The sequence below is a fragment of the Polistes fuscatus genome, unplaced genomic scaffold, assembly GCF_010416935.1.
Source record: "Polistes fuscatus isolate 324 unplaced genomic scaffold, CU_Pfus_HIC Scaffold13, whole genome shotgun sequence".
NCBI lineage: Eukaryota > Metazoa > Arthropoda > Insecta > Hymenoptera > Vespidae > Polistes > Polistes fuscatus.
In genome coordinates this window covers 4813097-4828884 of record NW_025113031.1, presented here as the reverse complement: position 1 = coordinate 4828884, position 15788 = coordinate 4813097, and the positions used below count along the sequence as shown (strand labels likewise).

Below are 15788 nucleotides of genomic sequence, written 5' to 3'. Positions count from 1 at the left end.
ATTCAAACTAATCGGCTTCATTAAGAAGCCCACGCAACACTTGGAACGACCAAGTGTAAAACCAGGTAGAAAATGTAAAAAATGGTTTACTCCGTCAGTGATTTAACGATACCACTATCATTCACTAAAATGCATAAGAGGAAAAAAAAGGGAAAAAGCTTTGGCAATGGAACATTAGCGTGGGTGAACGAAATTTCGAATAAATGACTAACAAAAGTTTTGAATAACGGGTAGGATAGGTCGTTTTTTTTTCTCATCTCTGAAATAGAATGATACAAAAGGAGGAAGATAGAACCGTACGCATGCGGAAACGCGCGGCCGGAACGGTGCGTTCGGGTCTCTTCATAAAGTCATAACTCAACGGAGCCCCCGGCGCATCTCTCGGCATAACATTTAAAACGATTTCCGCTGGCAGCGGTGCCAAGACCGTAGCAGCGTTGTTTCGGGGATAGATTAACGAAACATAACGCCAGTACTAGCTACGGACTTCCAAGGGGTAGTAACGGATAATGGGAAGGGGCGTGTTGGCACTGCTCTGGCAGTTAAGCAGCGTTCAGTGCCGGCTCCTGCTATCCTTCAGCTTTGTACAGACGGGACAAAGATCGACGTCAAACTTTCGAGAGCAACAAAAAACTAATCCTAACACTACACTTTTATAATAACACTTTATCGATTGAAAAACAAACGCGTACTCGCGCTGGGCTGATCGAACAACCATCCATCAATTACGGGATCCCCTGTTCACGAGCCAAAGAAATTGTATATTTTGATAAGGGAAAATAATAATTAGAAAATATTCTTAATCGAGTATCGTATTTCGGACCCTAGTATTATTCGTTTAATGAAATCCTTCCTATATAATTTTGTGCTATAGGTAAAAATGAAGATTCGTATCACGTTGTAGGTGTAGACAAAAGCGATCCTTGACACCGGGAAATAAGGATAAGTATAGCCAGCACTGGCATTTGTGTTGGAGTCTTGGGAATAAAAGGAGAGACAATTGGAGGGAAAGGAAAGTCCGATGATACATCGTGTGCTTGGTTTGGTCCACCCTTCGCCCTTTTCCACTACCATCAACGTCGCGACCCTTTTTCTTCTTTTCCTTTCCTTTCCTTTCCCTCCCACCTTCCTTCCTTCCTTCCTTCCTTCCTTCCTTCCTTTTTTCGTCCCCAGTGCGCCTCTAACTACCCTTTCGACGTTAAGAGATTAACTTGTCACGTCGAGGCCATTTTAATATTCCGGATCGCTCGACGAATCGCCGGAATTATCCTGGGAAACGCCATACGGCGATTTCTGCGCGCTCCAACGATAAGTATCTGTTAACGTCTCTCATCGAAGAGGTTAACTTTCTTCTCGACAAATATGTCCCGGAGAGAGAAAAATTTTCTCAAGATATTACATTGCTTTATAATCCTCTTAGAGAGCAATGAGAAATAATGAGACACGAGATCTCCGCCTTTTTTTCTTCTCCTTTTCCCCTTTTTTCTTACATTTAATTTATTTCAAATTCTGTCGAGCGTTTAATATTCGTCAAGTTTTCGATTAACGTTAAACGTATCGATGCTAGTACCACGTATACGAATCAAATTCGATATAACAAATAGTACGAATTTTAAGTGTCGAATTTATTCCTTCTTCGAAATATCGTCTCTCGAATCATTTAAATCGCGATTAATGTAAGATGTTAGTTCAGATTTCTCCTTCTTATCCGTAACCCACTTTTAACGAAGGAAAAAAGAAAAAAGAAAAAACAAATTAATCGGTCGATGCCAACTTACGCGATGCATAATTTACTCGTGCCCTTGATGGCAATGTAAATGGGTGCACCACCGATGACGAGATACTTCTTGGAATATTTTATTTTAACTTTACGAATTATACTGCTTGTCGGCTGATCGACTAATATAAAATAACAAAAAAATCATATGTTCCTGATTTCAGATAATGTCGCGGAATGTAAGTTACTTGAGCAAAATTAGGATTCTTTTGTAAATAGACGAATGAGTAATCACTCACCCCTGGTAAAGTCCGCTTCTCATGTAGAGCGTTCTGGGCACTGATGGCGCTGTCACGGCTGTAGTAGGTGAGAAATGCACACCCTGAAACAAACGCACAAACAAATTGAAAAGAAAATAAACGATCGTTAGATGGCGTCTAATTATTTCTACAAATTGTACTTCATTTCATTGTGTTTTATACTTTCCGAACTTTCAATCGATCCTCGAAATAGGCACGAAAATGGTCGTTACATTATTCGTGCTATTCGTTATCGTAAGATGCGGTAAAAGCATATAATTAGAACGACTAAAAATACCCGGATTCTATCTAACACCAATCCATTTTCTAAACTCATTCTCTACGGTATGCCCGTGCAAGTAGAAATTACAATTTGGTCGATCCGAGCGGATAAAAATTAGAACGTTGAAATCGTTCGAGCAAACTCAGGGTGGAGCCTGATTTTTCGAAAGATGATCATCGTAGAGTAATGGCGGGCACAGCTGCTTTCTCTGCTCGATGGTCAAGCGTAATCGTCTTTATGTAAGAATCACGTGACTTGGATCAGTGTGTTAACGTAATTAGAGATAGGTGGGACGGTTGAAAAGTTTTCGCTGCGTAATTACCGTCACGGGACGCATTAAAAGAAAAAAAGGAAAGAAAAAGAAAAGGAAAAAGAAAGGAAAACAAGTTTTACGTCGTAATTCTTACAACATCCAGGGACGTGTATCGCTGGTAACGCAAGGGGCGGTGCCATTTACTTCAACGATTCGACGGAAACGTTCTCATCTCACGCAGTTTCGACCGAACCGAATTCACCGAAGCTTGGGCGTGTCACGTGAAAATAAACTCACTCACTCTATCTTTTTCTCTTTCATGGTCTTCCTTTCTTATACGGAAGTCCAAGGAAAAAGGAAACTTTGTGACATAGAGAGAAGGATATTTCCTCCTTTTCTACTACGACGACCAAGCGAGTTCGTTGAAGCGTATCGAACACTGCTCGAGTGCCTTGAATTATAGAAATAAGAAGGGCTCCTAATATACGACTAAAACGTTTGATGAAATCAAGTCAACCTCTAACCCAATATTGAATCGAGGTAAATTCAATTATTTCGGCTATCGTGTTATCGAGCGGGACGATTGGTGCACAGTACAGTGCAGCACATCACAGCACAGTACAGCATAGCACAGTACAGCACAGCACGGAGTACAGAACACAGTTTCAGTTCTGACGGAAAAAGTGGCACAAATTTGGATCCACTTAACTAAATATTTGATCGATCGAGAATTGGATTTGGACGCGGCTTTACGTAGTTTTATTATTTTATTTCCTATAAAGTATGAATGCCGCAGACAGCCTTTATCCAGAAATACAACATATTCAAAGTTTTGAAACGTGGAGTATCTGAATCACTGTGTACATATATATAGCATGAAAGATGTACGATTGTACGGATCGTAGACTCGATCTTTGCGTTATCATTTTGGTAAGATAATAACGTCGTGGTTGCGACGGAAACAGCCTGTCCGTACATCGTATTGCCTTTCTCACGCAAGCTTTGGACTAGTTAGACTCAGAGCTTGTTATCTCTCATTCGATATAAATAACTTTGTATTTTTTTTCTCTTAATTACGATTCGCTATTAAACGTCTCTCCGAACCACCTACTATTACCTTTTAATTACAATAATTAAATAATTCTACGACCTCGCGCAAACAAAAAAATCTAAAATCCGATTTTAAAGTAAGAAAACTTTTAGACTACAACTGGTAGTAATATCGCGTTCCGATTATCGATATAAAATTAATTCATCGCAGAAGTTTGGCCGATTTTAAGAAGGAATTTGGTTCCGATACGAGGAGGAAAACGACAACGGGTTAAAACGATGGTAATTAACCTCAGAATTGGACGGCGCTTGAACCAGACCATTATCGGCTATCGCATTGTCGAGCAAACCCCTTGGGACCGCCTCCCTATCGGTCTGAGGATTTATTCAAAGGGCCTCTCCATCCTATCTGATCGCCATTTCGCTATCTCAACGCACTGAGATGGATGTAAGCAAGCACGCGCTGTACAAGACTCGTGGGTGCACTTGGACAAGTTCCTCTCTCTCTCTCTCTCTCTCTCTCTCTTACGATGAACGAGAAACGTGCCAGACGTTTTGTGTAACATTATCACGAACGACTTACTCATTCCTCTTATCTAATTATTCAGTAACTTTCGTAGAAATAAACGGGCAAAAAGAATAGAGAAAAAAGTGGCATATTTGACGGGGTGATTGAAAAAATGATCAGCGAACACGAAGGGAATGATTTATTAATGAAATTAGCGTGGATATTCGAAGCAGCGTTCCTTCAAAAATTGATGAATGTATTTCAAAAAATCAGCGTGTTACAATTAATAAAATGAAATAATAAAAAACTGCGCTAGCGAGCAAAATTTAGGATATTTTTCATTAGATATAAAAATACTTGTATCCTAAATTAAAGTGGATCAGGTCAAACAATTGGATATGGAAAGAAGGCTAGAATAAAAGAAGAAAGCTTATCGTAGAAGGAGAACACGATAAGAAAAGAAAATGGAAAAAGTAGTAAGGTTCGATCGTATCGGAAAGAAAAATTGCGAATAACCCATAGCTGGGAGAGAGTCAAGCATCCGTTTCCGTCACGTTCACCGTCGCGTCGTTCTAGCGTGTGAAATTTAAATCGCTTGCCTTCGTCGTCGTCGTCGTCGTCGTCGTCGTTCCATGTTCCGCCTCGTGAAATCCGAGACGTTTTAATCTCAGGGCGAGGCTTCGAAGACGCAATTTCACGAGGATGCCAGCCAGAGTCATGCCGGCAGCAGTTTCTTAGCAAGGAGTTACGTCGATGAGGCGAGGAAGCACAAATGGAAGGGGTAGGATAAGGAGAGAACGATGATACTACCACCGACGACGACGACGACGACGACGACGACGACGACGATGATAGTGGAAGCCGACCCCAGAGACGGTCTCATAATTTTTCATGCAATACCAAATCGTACGTCTACCTTAACACGAAACCCTACCATGACCGGTCATATGAACTGCCTCGCAATTTTCTACCCAAATTCAATGTTACATCATTCCCATTCATTTGACTACAAAATGAATTCGCAAAGAAATTCATTTTTATTACTTTACCATATAGAGAGGAATAGAAAGAAAAAAAAACAAGAGGAAGAAGAATCATTTGTTTTTTTTTTTATGATTTGTAGTTGTGCAAAATATTACTTGAAATCTGACAGAAGTTAAACCACACGCAGGTTGTTCGTCGCGAAAGGGTAAAGAAAGGGAGAAAAAAGAGGGGTTGAAAGCAAAAAGGAGAATGGCGTCCGAAAGTTTGTAAGGACCAGTAGCCTGCGGGTAGTCACGCCGTCGACTGTTTGCTTTTTCTCGGATAGAAGAGACGCGCCACGATTCTCTTCTCCAGCACCCACACCCTCCCACGCTTCTTTCCTCCTAGTCTTTCTGTTTTCGTTCGTGAAATCATACGAGAATGTAAGTGCAAGAGTGTAAGGTGCGGCTGTATGGGTCGCGTGTTGCTCGTAATACGCGCGCTCAACGAAACATTTATAAACATCGCCGGTGCTTATCTTAATTGCATTGGGACAGTTCGCATGACGTTCCTATTCCCAACGGCTGATACCGTCGCGAATAGAAAACTTCGTAGCGTACCGAATCATAGTCCCCTTTCTCTTGGCACCCCAGGCGAATTAACTCCCATGGCAGGTTGAGCCTTCCTGCGAACGTTCCGAAAACTGCTCGTTCTCGTCTTTCCTTCCAATCGAATCTACTAAGCAAACTACCAACGATAACACGAACAATAAGTTCATTTCCGAAATCAATATGACTTTTTGGTCATCTTCCTCCGATACACGAATAAAACGTTAACTCTGCGCAACCACCCGACCACGTTTTCAATTTGTTTAATTATCGAGATTTATTTCTACCTCCATTTGAATACAATGAGAGATTAGAGAAATTTATTTTTACTAATGAGCAAAGGGAGAAGGAAAAAAAGAAAGTTTTAGTTCGACGTGTTCGTTATCGTATGCCGAAAGTAATACATCGTGGTACTTTGAGTGTCCTAAATTTCATTCCCCTCAAGAAGGTTAGCTATCGTCTGGAAGGATCAGCTTATCAATCACTATGGGGACCCTCGGTCTACTCGGTAGAAACTCGACGGTACCGTAGCGTTAATGTGAGCTCGTTTAGATTCCGTTCTTATCTGGCCAGTGTACTGTTTTGAAAATTTATAATATTCCCGGACAGTTATCTAAGACGAGACGCGGTGCTGGTCTAACAGGAAGCAAAGAATCTCGCGCATAGAAAAGTTAAGATTAAGAATAAAATAATAAAAATATATATAAGAGAGAGAAAAGGAAAGAGATGAGTCTCTTTGTGTATACATGATATAGTTGAGAAGGAAGGAAAAAAGAGGGAGTCAATGGTAGAAAAAGAAGGAAAAAGGAAAATAGAGATAGTAGAAAACGGAAGAAAGACAAAAGGAAGAAAAGGACGAAGCGTTATCTTCCAGGACGTCACGCGCGTCGCACGCCACATCGACTCCCAAGTGGTTGAGATATATTGGTTAAAAGGCGCAATAAAATATAATGCACGAACGTGCTTGAAAAATCGTCGCGAGGAATTGCTATCGAGCGAGGATCGCCGTTTCGCAAAAAAAAATAGAAGGGGGAGGGGAAAAAAAAAGCGTTAACGTGTTCAAGATTATTTTACGATATTTCAAAGCCGGAGTACCCGACAATTTTCTGGACACGCGCGTAAAAATATATGTATATAAATTAAAATCAAACAAATTAGAAAGAGTAAAGAGAAAAGAGAAGGGGGTGACGGAAATGTAACAAATAAAAAGTCAGGATAAATTGGTGGGAAGTGAAGACTGGAAGAATACAATTTCAGTTAGACGAATTCTCAAGACTAAGGCTTCGAGTTCGTGACAAAAGCTTGAATATATATCCTGCACGTATACCAGCCGAAAGAGGGAGAGAGAGAAAGAGAGAAAGAGAACGGAGCTTAATTTTCACCGAGCGAATCTAATTAATTCAATTGGGATTAATTATCTACGGTCACCGGTCGATGTACGAGCGAGGCCCGACCCGCCTCTTGAACACGCGAAACCAATTTGCGAAAAGTCCACCCGTTTACCCTATCTTTATTCCTCTCGGAAGCGTACGCCTCCTAATTTTGCGTATTGAGTCTATCCATTAATTGTCTTTTCCCTAAAGCGAATAAGAAAAAGAGGAGAGAAAGTGGAGAAGGAGTAGGAGGTGACTCGGCAAGGTAGAAAATAACTCTTGTATACATAATCGAGATATTTCCGGCAGTGCTTACTACTTTCTACGTAAAATACGAAGAAGAGAAATCTCTTACCGGTGTTGTTTAAAATATCCATTGAAGTTGCACTTACTTTACCTAAAACAAAGAATTCCTCCTTCTTTCGCTAAACAATGACCGACTCGAGAGTTAAATGAGCGAGAATATTGCACGAATCTTAACGCTTTTACGAGAACGTAAATACCCGAGTTATCCGCAACACGTTTCGCTAAACGTTTTGCATTTATTTCTTAAAAAGACTTTTATAGAGACAAGCCATTAGAACTGGACGTATCGAGGAAGGTATATTTAAAAGGAATACGAAAAGGAAGAAAACAGGAGACGACTATTCTATAGATTTTTTTCAAGTTCTTAGCAATGCTCGAGCAACCCCTTTACCTACTGCCACTCCCATGTACGTAGAAAAAATATAATCGCACGGGGTATAAGATTTCGAAGAAGACCGTCTACTAGTTGGCGAGTTTTTGCCTATAAACCTGCCGGCGTACAACAAGAGAGACGGAGTAGATGAAGAGGGAGGACAAGAGAGGAGTAGGAGGAGGAGGAGGAGGAGGAGGAGAAGGCGGGAGAGATACAGACGAGAGTTGATGGCACCGTCCGACGGCGACGAGGGCCGAGCGAGGTGGTTAAAGGGGGTTCAAGAGTAGAAGAGCGTTTTATTTGCGAGGCAATGCGACGGCTAATACACCAGTCACTGGACAGCGTCCAAGTCATAAAATGGATTTTATGACGCCGATCGATACAACGAGATCTCTCTCTCCCTCTTTTCAACGTCGTTGTCCCAAAGCCTCTGTCCTCTCTCCTCTCTTCTCCTCTCCTCTCTCCTCTCTTCTCTTCTCCTCTCTTCTCTTCTCTTCTTCCACAGAACCGATGCCTGTGTATCTACCTAGGTTCCTCTTCGAGTCCACTTCGTTCGTACGTTTCTCGGTTAAAACTCGATGCCGACAGGGATGCGACCCTGTCGAGGGTCTACATTCCTACCTTCAACCTAGCCAGGTTCTCTCTTCAGAGTATTTATTAAAGAAGGAAAAAAAAAATCACTTTAGAATTTCTATTACAGCCCTTTTCGTTTACTCCATGCACGTTGTTTTTCCAACCACATTCACGTCTTCCACGCGTTCCTCTCTCCTCGTATTACTCGAGTTTGTTGTCGAAATACCCTAGGAAAACGGGAAACTAGTTCCTTCTCTCTCTCTCTCTCTCGTTTTCTATTTCAACAACGATTAGAGGAAATGAGAAAGGAACGTCTGCTCGAAAGATTCGTCATTTTTAAAGACATTTTCTAAACTGATCAAAGCTCGTAAACGTGAAAGAAAAGACATACATTTTCTTAAATAACACGTAGAGAAAGATAACTTTCTTGTTCCTCTTCTTGTTCCCCAATAATGTGAAAACAAAGTTTCTCCAAGTGACACAAGTCACGTAAACGAGAAACCCTCTTCTCCGTGTTCCTCTGTCTTTTTCTTTCTAGCAAAGTCAAACCCCGTTGTCGAATTATCTTCGGCACGGTCGTCTCGGAACTTGAGGAACGTGATAGAGCTTTCTAAACGTTAGGAACTAAAAGTTCTCCCGTACTTAACAACCAATCGAATCGCATTTAAACCAATTTAATTGAAGGATCACAACGAGAATGATTTAACGATTGTTCTAATGAAATCAAACAATACGAAAGTCCGATAAAGTGATTTTCCATTAGAACGCGTAAGTCTTGTTAACGAGTTTGCATTTTTCATCAAAATTCTCATCCGAAAATATGATGTTTGAAATGATTGGAGAAATGTGTAACTGACCGCAGACTGCCCCGTCAGTTATCTGCCAATCAGTCTGTAAAAGGTTGATATTTGGATTACTCTCATATATCGACATTTATCGTTAGCGCTACGATATATTCGAATAACGAAATTTAAACAAATATTGAGAAAAAATATAAACCTCCCAGTTCCCTGCTGTAGACCCTTCTATCTGGCTCTTCCTCTTTTTCGTTCTTCCCTCCTCCCTCAATTTTATGACCGACGAGGGAGAAAATTTCGTACCCGCCAGTTTCTCACCCTAGAAGACATGTACTATCTATGATCTAGATATCGCGAGCTATACATAACGCTATTTCGAGAAGATGATCGGTGGTGGTCTACTTCTTGCAAGACGGCTCCGAGCCAAACTGTTGCATAAAGCTCGGAAACATTCGTCGTAAACGCGTTAACGCAGCCCGTCACGTGAAACGTTTCAAATCACTCGCTTAAACAGAACATCGAATGATTTCTCCTATTGTTCATCCTTCATTTTGATCATTATGAGCACCAATTTGTCCTTTTGGATAGAAAAAGAAGGAATGTGTGTTATCGACGCGATTCGATAGTAGTTTCGTTTCACTCGATGAACGTTTCGAGCAAACTTGGCGATACGGGAGACGACGGGAAGAGTTTAGGGCCTAGGCTAAGGAGGAAAAGCTTCGATATTTCCGCAATCGCAAAGTCGCGGTCCATAAAACCGAATAGTACGCGTAACCAGAAGAGTTTGCATGGCACCGAACGATAAACTCGCTCGAGTTATCCTATTCTGCTTCATCGACTTCAACAATGCGGCCAAGATTTCTTTGATATCTTACGAACCAAGTAAATTGAAAAATACATTTGCAAGAAGAAGATTTTCAAATGGACGATTATTGCGTTTTATTAAACGCAAAGTTGAATTATTTGAAGAACGATTAGCAACAGCACTCTCGAGTTACGTGCTTTAGAGCATCAGTGTTATACGCGCATTAAGCCTACCAAGTGATTTAGACACTATCGTTCCTGCCGAAGACAAATAGAGATAGAGAGAGACAAATGCAGGGTGCACGGAGTGACGAGCAAAGCAGTCGTCGAATGTAGGCCGCCACGGTACTTTGAATCGCGTTTCCTCTAAATCCGAATAAACGCTCTATCAGTAACAGACTCGCTTGATCATATAACAAAGGATCTACGTATCAACGATCAACCATCTATTTATGCATAACTGATGGTGCACGCATCTGATTTGGATATTCCATTATGCGCGGTGAGTGGAAAGAACAGCTACGCTACGAATAGCTATGCTACGAATAGCTATGGTACACACTAATGGTAGTACCACCGCCATCTCCATTACGCGTGACTCGCGATATTACGTTCGAAAGTCCCGAGCTTGACTTCCAGAGGGACCATGACAACGAGTTGTATTACGGTGCTTCCATCCCGACTAGCAACTTCCTCCCACCTCGGTTCTGGGTAAGGGTCACGTTAATTCATTCCTGGCATAGTCTGCAGCGAACTATGTAGGCTATCCTTCCTATCCCATGAGGTATCTCGTTTCCAGAAGGATGCGTACGAATTTGGCACACGTTTCTCCGATTTGCATCTGTATGAATAGGCGCGGATTACGGGATTGGAATAAATTTGGCCACCTAAGTGAGCCCGACAATTTATACCGCGGCAGCACACGAACAAAGAATCCCTACCACCAAAGCGTATATAATGCCACCTACTATCGTCTCTTGTGTCCACGCGCGGATATACGTCTGTGTATGTGTGCGTGTACTCGTGCGCATTCGCAAGCAAAATCGACACTTTGGCGCAACTTTGCCCAACGAAAGGTTCGATGAAGCATGACTACCGATAAGAAGAGTGCTTTCGTGTTTAATATCGGAAGAACAACCTCCTCTGATAATCAACTAGCTAATTCATTAATTTGTTTGCCGATAATAACGAAGAGAGACAAGTAGCAGCATTATCTATTGAAAAAAAAGATGAGAATCTCTGGTTCGTCAAAACGATTTATAAATGCTTTGAAACGTCAGTGGCAGGCAGAAACCAAGTCGAGTTCTCTCGGAGAGCACAATATCCGATGATTAATTAAATTTCATGATGGAAGAAACCGGGGATACTTTAACCTACGTAAATTCCGTTTTTCTCCTAACCGAGAAAGAGAAACCCCAAAAGTGGGAAATGCTAGGTCAGAGCCTACCACCAACCGAACGAAGGAAACTTCTTATGATCCGTCATTTTGCTCTTTCGTTCTATCGTAACGAGGATCTTTTATGACAGCACGTAAAATGTCTAGAACGATGGGGCTCTATGCCATTGACGTTGATTGGCCCTAGGTGAAGCCCACTTTCGTCTTTTCTTTACTTCTCCCATCTTGTCCATCTTATACTATCATTTTCTTCTTCTTCTTCTTTTCCTCGTTTCGTTTCGTCTGGTCGCGTTTACTACTTTGACCTTTTTCCCTAACTCTCCGACAGTTACTTTACTTGAAGCTTTTACAGAGCACGACTCTGCTGCTGAGAAAGCCGCTCGAAGAAAGGCGAAAACGTCCCTCGGGCTGAGAAAAGTGGTGCCTTGGAAATGGTTCTCCAGGTTGGTACGACGTTGTTAGGGCTATTGCTCTCTGTCCGAAAGAAGGACCGCTCATATTTACAAGCGACGCGATAGCAAATGGCCAAAGACGAAAGAGCGAAAATGCCTGAGGAACGAACGCGTCAAACCAACCACCATTAACCCGCCACCCTGCGGGACGCTTCGCCAATTCCCATTCTCTATTTTCTCTCGACTCCTCCCGCTTCTTTTTCTTCCACTTCTCGATCTCAGCCATTTTTGAAGTTATTCTTCTTTTGGCGCATTTGGGAAAATGTGATGGGAGTGATTTTTTTCCGAGCGACACCACGAAGTTTGTCGGTATTTACGATGCGCGGCAAAGCGATTTCAAATTTACGGCACGAAGTCGTCTTCTTTTCCCTTCTTCTTTTTTTTTCTCAAGCGGGTCACCCATCCAAGTACTAATCGTACTCAGCGCTGCTTGACTTAAATGATCGAGCGGGAAGTAGTCCTATCACCGCGCCATGGCCGTTAACGCATAAAATAATTCGATATATCTCCCTTATATTTAGTGTGGACTATCTATATTTTGATAGTGTTTTTTTTTTATTCTTCTTTATATCCTCGATCGTTCCTTCTTAAATTTCTAGTTCAATGAAGTTCTCTCGTCCAACGTAAAATACCTTTTACGTTTGATACTTCAAAACAACCATCTAATATTTTTACATTAATACTTCGTGCCCAGACGGTGAATAAAAAAGTTATCCAATAAAAAGAAAGACTCGAGCTCGATTAAATCGATATTTCTTCATCGGAGGGTAAAAGTAAAGGGTCCGAAAGAAAAATAAATAAGATAGGCAAGAAAAGTTCTTTAACCGCAGTTCCCACTGTTATTTTTTGTCCGAGAGAAGAAAAGTAAACAAAATCATCGCAGCAGGCACTCCACTTTGGAAGAAACAATTTCCAGGCTAGGGAAAACATGCGACCGAAGCGAGATTACCTTCGAGAGTCAAGAAACTAAAACGGAGTCGGAGGAACTCGGCTATTATTATTTGCTCTTTACAACTGAACTGTTCAACTTCCACGAGTTCATACCTAAACCAAAGTCCTCCGCAATGTTCCCGATTCGAGAAGAACACGCGAGACATTGTATACTTCGAGGATCGAGGATATCCCACCTGACGTATGATTTATTATTTCTATGGCAAAATTTCAATTTAAAATTTCACTTGGAGTGGGTCAACAAAAATTCAACCAAATGTATTTCATCGAAAGATCTATTGCAGAAATTTTACTCGAGCTCGTTTTACTAGTAATGGTGTAAAAACAGAGAGAGAGAGAGAGAGAGAGAAGCGGGCAGTTGAAAGAAAAGTTTTAGAAACACTGGCCCTGCCGGAACACTCGCAGAGAGGCGTGAACAGTTAGTACGTGTTAGACCGGAGTGTGAGAACTGTAGGAAGCGTGCCTCCGGCGGCGCACTTTTCAAAACCGTAGCCCAAACAAAGTACCATGACCAACAAAAGTAAGCTTTCCATAGATCCCGAACTTTACCGTGAGGTCGAAAAAAGAAATAATTAAAAAAAAAAAAAAGGAAAAACCATTATAACGATTATTTGATTATTTTCGTAGAAAACGGCTGAACAACTTTTCCAAGTTTCATTGTTCGCTCTTTGACTGTTTTCATAAAAGAAAGAAAAGAGTATTACTACGGCACCGTAAATTCGTTAGTTACTAATCCGTAGAAAATATAACGGAGAACAAGAGAACACCACGAACGTTGCTAAATAATGATAGTACTCGCACAAGGTGTTTCGCAATAGCAATCTCTCAGCACTCTCTCTCTCTCTCTCTCTCTGTGCGGTCTTTTTATCGTTAGGGGGAGGGGAGGGAGGGGTGTTCGTCGTCGATGGGGCGAGCGTGTTCGCGCGGCTATTTTTATGGATCCATCGATGTATGAACACATGCAATCGCTCGTCGTTTATTGTTTTTGTCGTGGACCACCGGCAGCCGACGTCCCGCGAATTTGCATATTTTGTATCGCGCACCGACTATCCGGCGTATTGTGTCCAACCGACTGCCGAATTGCTCCACATCGAGCATAAGCTCGCACTTTTGCATGACAATAAAAGCTCCGCAACGTTATCGAGCATGTGTAGGAGGATCGACAAAGAGAGATATTCTGGGAGAACCCATTTTGACTCGGCACGTGCGTCAGAAATTCAATAGTAGTTATTGTTAGGCGATGTCTCTTATAGATATCTCTCGTCGCACACGAATATTTCTTAAGAGACGACGGCCAATCGATATGAATACAACAGCTAGCTGCTACTATATATCTCCTAGGTATTGTCATTTTCTATGACTTTAAAACATTCTCTCTCCCCACCTCCCCTCAACACACAAATCAGATATATCGATGTGTGATGCTTACGTAGAATTGAAGTCAAACGAATAGGTAGGTGTACGTTCATTCTCTTTCTCGCATACTTTTGTGCTCTCGATATTCGTCGCTTATGCTTTCTGGTTATAACGAGCCTAGCCAAAAAATAAAAAAATATAGAATGAGAGAGGGAAAAAAAAAGAGAGAAAATCGATTCAAGAGCCGGTCTACCCTCCTCTCGTCGCGTCATTGCAGCAGCAGCAGCAGCAGCAGCACAGCACGAGCCCGAACCCGAACCCGCGTAGTAGCATATACCGTACGATTAAAAGATATATATCCTGAATTTTTGTCAAGCCTAACGGGCAGGCGGCGCTTGAGTGCCCGTGAATTATCTGACGCGCTTTGCTTTCGCCGTTACGATGATGTATGGCCGGGCGCATAAAAAATGTGAACGAGGGGGTGGCCCCTGACGTCGGGAGTGCCAAGCGATATCGTGAAAAACGAGACTTTCGGGATTGCAGCGTGTACGGACGAACAAATAGTTCGATGGATCAAGTTTTAATGACCGGAACAGCCGAGCGCCGACGCCGCTATCGAGAGCCATTGACAAACCACTGCGGGCCTTCGCTACTCGTGAAAATGAATCGACTCTCTCGTTTCCTCTCTCCCTCTTTCAACCTTCCTCAGATCACCCTCCTCTCTTTTCGTTACACTCGCAAAGAGCATAACATTAAAATGCCGACTCTGCCGTCTCCGGGCCGCGATAACAATAAGTTCGCAACCGGGAAAGTGCCGTCACATTCCATTCCATTCCATTCCATTCCGTTCCTAATTGTCGCGATCGATCGAGGAGGAAAGTGGAACGGTGCTGCGTTGGGATTGTCGTGTAAAAATGGACTCTTATTTTTCCATCCGATTGTCGGTAGTACGTTCTAATCGAATTTATTTATCATAATCTTTTACCGACTAATTTTTTTTATTTTTACGTTACATTTGAAGTCGTCTAATTCATAGGTAATCATTTAAATAAAGATTAAACCTTTTTGGATCCATCATTTTCTCTTTAGTAGTAGTCGTGAAAAATCGTTCTCGTTGATCTTCCTCTAGAAGCCCATCTAAGACGATAAATCTCACACCTCCAATGCAAAGTCCAGATAGAGACATGTGTCCGTTAATGGCTGCCAGAGTCACCGGGTGGTGATCATTGCCATCCTAGGGAACGTCTCTATCCCCTCGAGCCTACGTGCGCAGCTTGCCGAAAGCTCCGACTTCTATCCCCGACATTTGTCCGCAGCTACTTTCGCAACGCGAATCCCTCTAACGTGTTAGGTACATATATATTTCCGAGTATATGTTCTTTCACAAGCTCGCTACCTTTCTCTACTTCTTCCTTTTTCCATCCTTTCTTCGACCTTCTTTCTTTCCCCATGTACATATATCTTTTGTGTATTTGGGATGCTTCGTGCGCAAGTAAACTTTGGAATTTTCTTTTTAACTCGAAAACGATATCTCAACAAACCGAGGAGAGAACACACGCATACATAGATCTACCAGCCGCGAAATAATCGTCCAGTTAGATTCGGATTGGTCTCGAGCTACAATTTTTGTTTCGGTTCAATTTGTCTCGTTATTGGGCTAAAGGAAAAAAGAAATAAAAGAAAAGGGCCAGCGTTTCGATCAAGTTCCACCAACGAGAAGAAATAA

At 41.9% G+C, this 15788-nt stretch overlaps 1 protein-coding gene across 3 annotated transcripts in view; it reads right to left on the bottom strand.

Annotated features, from left to right (window-relative positions):
- The window catches only part of LOC122514038 (CUGBP Elav-like family member 4), a 486258-nt gene that overhangs the window by 434937 nt on the left and 35533 nt on the right, over positions 1–15788 (bottom strand). For all 3 annotated transcript variants that reach the window (XM_043630660.1, XM_043630651.1, XM_043630654.1), the window contains one exon: positions 2017–2099. The gene's annotated coding sequence lies outside the window, so the exon portion shown is untranslated. The remainder of the gene's footprint in view (positions 1–2016; positions 2100–15788) is intronic.